The sequence below is a fragment of the Akebia trifoliata genome, chromosome 16 (genome assembly GCF_017979445.1).
Source record: "Akebia trifoliata isolate Shusen 1 chromosome 16, ASM1797944v1, whole genome shotgun sequence".
Lineage (NCBI taxonomy): Eukaryota > Viridiplantae > Streptophyta > Magnoliopsida > Ranunculales > Lardizabalaceae > Akebia > Akebia trifoliata.
Window position 1 is genome coordinate 22,376,697 of NC_141390.1, and position 6,182 is coordinate 22,382,878.

Genomic DNA, 6,182 nt, shown 5'->3' on the forward strand with positions numbered 1-6,182 from the left:
GGATTTCAGCTATCCATTGACAGATCTAGATATACATATATTTCTAGGTTGAGCTGGAGTCCTATAACACCATGTGAAAAATAGAAAATTTGACGAGGGCCCACAAAATTTTAGAAATTGAATTTTGACTACCCGTGGCCGTTGAAATCTTTTATGTTCCTCAATTTGACCACTTAGAACCATCAAATTTCTCCCACCCTCCATTAATTTGATGGTTTTGGTCCGTAAAAATAAAAAATAAAAAATAAAAAAATTGATAATAAAAAATTTGATGCCAAGATCCGTCAAATTTTATGAAATTTAACGGCCTTAGGTCGTCAAATATAGGCTTTGTTCACGTTGTGTAAGAAAAAAAAAATGATCTCATAGGGAAAGGAACGACATACCATACTTAACTTTAATTTTCATAATTCTTACTAATTGATGAACACTTATGATAACATTCATAATGATCGGCAGCCAAGTGCATTATGTCAGTTGGCAGCACAAGTTTGCAAGGTGTCTCAACAATGCATGAGAGTGATGAATCAAAAATTATTTGGTGAAGTGTGAGTCTAACTTGGAATTATGAGACATATTGTATCGTCAATTGGGCTTCAGTTAGAAGCAGCATCGTAGTATTAAAGATAAGATACGTAATTTAAAAAAAAAAAAAAGAAGGATAGAAGAACCTAAGCATAGGTGTCCTTTAAAATGGTTCAAAATTATGAGATCAAAAACCTCCCATACGGAGTGAAACAGAGAAAAATAACATTTCTTTACACATTAAAATGCTTCAATTTTTGAAATATTTGTTATCTTCAAATCAAATTTCTCTAAGAATAATTCAAAATATTTGCTCAGGACTTTTCAGGTAAGCTAACAAATAGATGTTGGTCTTGATGTGGAGAAGATATAAAGATAACCAAGAAAAAATATTGATCAATCCAACTTAGTCTGTTTATCTTTCTCAATAGTAAAAAACTTCAAAATCTGTTGACAAATTATACTAGGACATAAGCATCAAAAGCCTTTCGAAGAAACCATGCATGAATCTTTTTTTTTTTTGTAGGCAAGCAACAACTGTTTAATCCAAGTTGTGGAATCAACGCTTGTTTCGCAGCTCGCTTTGTTCTACCCCCTTGGAGTGACATTATAGAACTTGAAATGTCCAACTAAAATTTCACAACAGTCCCACAGAATCTTTCCTTTTTTCCTTCACCTTTTATTTAAGTTACTCGCTAGTATTTCATATCGAAGTAATTCATTATTCTAACCCAGACACTCTATAAAGCCTTTTATGACCTGTTTTACATTGATTTCCAATTTAAATGAGAAAGTTTGCAACTCGAATCAATGTATCTTAATCCCCTGTCAGAGGTTTGTAGTTCTTTCATGTGAATCAACCGTGTCAAGAGTGTTGGTGGAAAAAAATATTATTTAGTTTAATATCATAGAGTAATGGACTGGAGTCCACTTCAATCTTTTGAGGATCTTTAATTTATTCATTTTAGTTTATTGGTGTTGTCTAAATAATCCATGTTAACAGAGTCGATATACATATACTTCTAGCTTGAACTGGCGTCCTATAAGAAGAAAAAAAAAAGAAGTAATCTTGTTGAACTATTCAGTCTCTGGATGCGAAAACTTTAAGTTTCTTGATTTTTGGAATTTGAATTCATCTATATGAGCAATGCAAAGATCCACTATCACTCTCTGGATATGAAAATTCTAAGTTTCTTGATCTCCATTCGAATGGGCTAATTGGTTCTATACCTTAAACACTTTAAAAAACTGCACAAACTTATTTCCATTTTTTGGACTTTTTTTCAAGAATGATCCACACCCAAGTGTATTGTGTCAATGAGCAGCACAAGTATTGCAAGGTATGTCAACAGTGCATGAGTGTTATGAAACAAAAAATTTATAGGTTACTCAATATTATTTTTAGACAATATTTTCACTTAGAAAATTTTAATCCTGTTCAATTTCTAAAACATGCTCAATGGAAACTCCCTGCCTTGCAACTCAATTTCCACACCTTAAATAAAGTTTTATACTACTAATTTGACTCCAATTCCCTAATCTAGTCGTACTTAACCAAAATAGCACATTTTTTTGAAAAAAATCTAAACTTTCCCAATCACATAAATATCCGTTTTTTGATCGATGAGCTGGGCTGTGAACGGGACCCCATCCTAATATTAAGAATCAACCCATCTTACATAGTTGCAAGTTGCTTCATCTAATACAATATTTGCCAATTCATGGGGAATGAAGTTACAGTAAAAAAATCACATAAAAGTTCTTAGCCATAGCTCCTCTCTTAGCCAAATAATCCACCGCAATAGTAGCTTTGTTGGAAAGTTGCATTAGTCAGAAATTAGGTTGTATGGAGGCAATGTTATTTGCTTTTTAGAGTTGGGTTTTTTTTTTTTTTTTTCTAATCTAGACACTCTAGGAAGCCTTTTGTGACCTATTCTACATCGATTTCAAATGAAAATGAGAAAGTTTGCAACTCTAATCAAAGTATCTTGGACCCCCATTAGAAGTTTGTAGTTGTTACATGTGAATCAACTCTGTCATGAGTGTTGGTAAAAAAAAAAAAGACATTTAGGTTCATAACAAACCATAAAATAAAAAATAAAAAAAAATGGAGGCTGAAAAGCTATATTCTAGGCTTCAGAACAGAAGAATGCTATTTTTATTTTCATATGTGGATTCCACTCATCAAGTTCTTATTTGATATATGTTGGGTTATGTCTTCTATTCTTGATATATGAAGAGTTATCATGAATTCAACCAGGAACTTTTGATGATCCGCTAACGACCCGTTTAATTTGCCCACAGCCAAAATATTGGACCCATTTGGTTTGAATTTGGATCCAACCCATTTACCCTCTTTGTAACCCTAAGTATATAACGGGTAAGAGATGAAACCCTAAGGGAGTTAGAGAGATTTACGAGAGGCAGAGAAATTGTAATCATGTTCTTCTTTGGTTATCATAGTGAAATCGCCATTTTCACCCGTGGATGTAGGTCGATGCTTTAACCGAACCACGTATATTTTGTGTCTTGTGAGATTATTTGTGTTCTTGTTGATTTATACTTCGGATCTGAGGGTTTTTTCTAACAATATGTCTCTATGAGAACACCACAATATTATTTGGGATAACATCCTATAGTAAATTAGTAATAGAACAACATTAAACTAATTCAAATTCCTAGTTCGCTTCCATTAGACCAAGGAACTAAGAAACATGCTTTAGTGAATTTGGTCATCCATTCCTCCTCCAAAGTTGAGAAGAGAACCTATTCCACAATCTAGCAATGATTATGGAGCAATCACTAATTCTGGAGGAAATCAGAATAGACCTTTCCATTGTTGTCAAATATGCAAAAAAATGAACACTCTGCAGACAAATGCTTCTTCAGATACAGTGCAAGCCGCAACAGTAATTTACCACAAGCATTTGCTGGTCTACAACTCAATCTGAAGCAAGTTTCACACAATCCTATGCAGCTTCCTCTGGAGTGGCTACTCACATGACATTTGATCCTAACATGTTACAACAATCACAAAGTTACTCAGATTCAAATTAAGTATTTATGAGTAATGGTAAAGATCTTCCTATCTCACACATTGGTTCAACATTTATTTTTATCCAATGTCTTAGTCGTTCCTGAATTGAAACGGAAGTTGTTATTGATTTCACAATTGACACCTGAAAATAATTGATCCGTTGAATACTTTCCTTGGGGTTTTTGTGTTAAGGACTCATGGACCAAAGCTCCACTCATGGTGGGACCAATTGGCGGTGATCTATTCAATCTTCCAGTGTGATGGGATGCGTCAATAAATGCCAAAAGGACAAACTTTGGAGCAAAGGCACCAGTGCAGACATGGCATATGCGTTTGGGACATCCCTCTACAAAAGTTTTATCTTCTTTATGGCATAGTGAGGCGTTAGACTATTCTGATTTTTTAGATGTTAATAGAGTGTGAGTCTTGTCAACTTGGAAAGAGTAAAAAACTTTCTTTTTTTGCTTCCAAAAGACAATCTACTTCTCCATTGTATATTGTCTATTGTGATGTGTGGGGTCCAGCACCTATAACTTCAATGAGAGGTTTCAAGTATTATATTTCCTTTGTTGATGACTATAGTCGTTTCTCATGGATTTATCTGATGACTATTAAATCAGATGCTTTGCCTTGTGTCACAACTATTAAATTTTTTCAGAGTGATGATGCTCTTGAATTTAGTAAATGGGTGTTTAAGAAATTTTTGGTTGAATGTGGAATCATCTCTTGTGTTTCTTGTCGTCATACCCCAGAACAGAATGGGGTCACTGAGAGGAAACATAGGCATATTACTGAAATGGGGCTCACTCTTCTTTATCAAGCCCATATGCCTAAGATGTTTTGGTAAGACGCCTATCTCACTGCCGTTTACATTATCAATTGTCTACCTACATCAATTTTACGAGGAAAATCACCTTATGAAGTTGTGTTTGGCTCAACTCCAGATTACTCTTTACTTAAAGTTTTTGGATGCTAATGTTTTCCATGTCTACATCCGTATCGTTCTGACAAACTCAGTCCTAAGATTATGCCCTGTGATACAATGATACTCAAAAAGGATATCGTTGCCTTGATAGAAAAACTTGATGCATGTATGTTTCTTGAAATGTTGTTTTTAACGAGAAAGTTTTTCCATTTATTAATCACCTTTCTTCATCACTATCTCATGATATTTCTCCATTGTGCTTCCCTTACCTATCTCAATACCTACATCCCCAGCACCACCACCATCAACATCACCACCACCACCACTGCCACCACCACCTTCTTCCACAACCCCCCATCATCGCATGGTTACTCGTGCTCAAGTTGGTACAAAGAAACTCAAAGTTATAAAATCATTCTTTACCCCTCGACACGCCATTCCTATTGCTTTCCTCACTACCCTCCCATCTGATGTTCTCAATGAATCACCAACTTTCAAACAGGCTACTCGGGACCCAAAATGGGTTGCCGCTATGATCGATGAATATAAAGCTCTTCAACAAAATTAGACTTGGACACTTGAACCACATCATCACTCCATGAATGTAGTTGGTTGCAAATGGGTATTTTATATTAAACAGAAGAGTGATGGGTCTGTTGATCGTTACAAAGCACGACTTGTTGCTACAAGTTTTACACAACAACCCAATGTTGATTTTACTGACACTTTTAGCCCAGTTGTCAAGCCTGACTCTATTCGAACAATTCTCGCAGTTGTCGTGTCTCAAAATTGATCCATCCGAAAACTTGATGCCAAAAATTCATTGCTTCATGGCTTTCTCGATGAAGAAGCATATATGCAACCAAGTTTGTCTTATGAAGTTAACCAGGTTTGTCAATTCCTACATGCCCCTACAGCTGTACACCTTCAAGCGGTCAAAGTGCATTTTGCGCTATCTCGAAGGTACTCTAGGTTCTGGTCTCATAATTCATCGAAGCTCACTCTCTCTTGTGGCCGCATACTCTGATGCAGATTGGGCTGGTTGTCCCAATACTCATCGCTCTACAACTAGTTTTTGCATTTTCCTTGGCTCAAATCTTATCTCTTGGGGATCAAAGAAACAACCCACTGTCTCTAGATCTAGTGCCGACGCTGAATACAAAGCCTTAGCTATCACTATCTCTGAGGTGCAATGACTCACATATCTTTTAAACAGCCTCCGCATTCCCTTTAATTTGCCGCTGATTGTTCACTGTGACAATATCAGTGCAACTCACATGACTGCCAATCCCATCTTTCATGCCTGCACTAAGCACATTGAAGTTGATTACCACTTCGTCTGTGAATTGGTTGCAATGGGTCAACTTCATATTCACTTTGTGCGCTTTCATTCTTAATTGGCAGACATCTTCATCAATGGTCTATTTACACTATATTTTCAGCAACATCGCTCCAAATTGCTACTTGTTCGTTCCTCCCATCAGTTTGAAGGGGAGTAATAAAGATAAGGACCTTCAGTTAGAAGAGTCCCCATAGATTAGGACTCATCACTTACTTCCTTTAGATAATGATTGTTATATTTGATTCTATTTGAACTTATCTCTTGTAATGGTTGTACCATCGACTTATAAATTGAGTAAAGAGTCTCACAACAACGCAGGCTTATTTTATTTTAGTTCTGAGAACAATGAACCG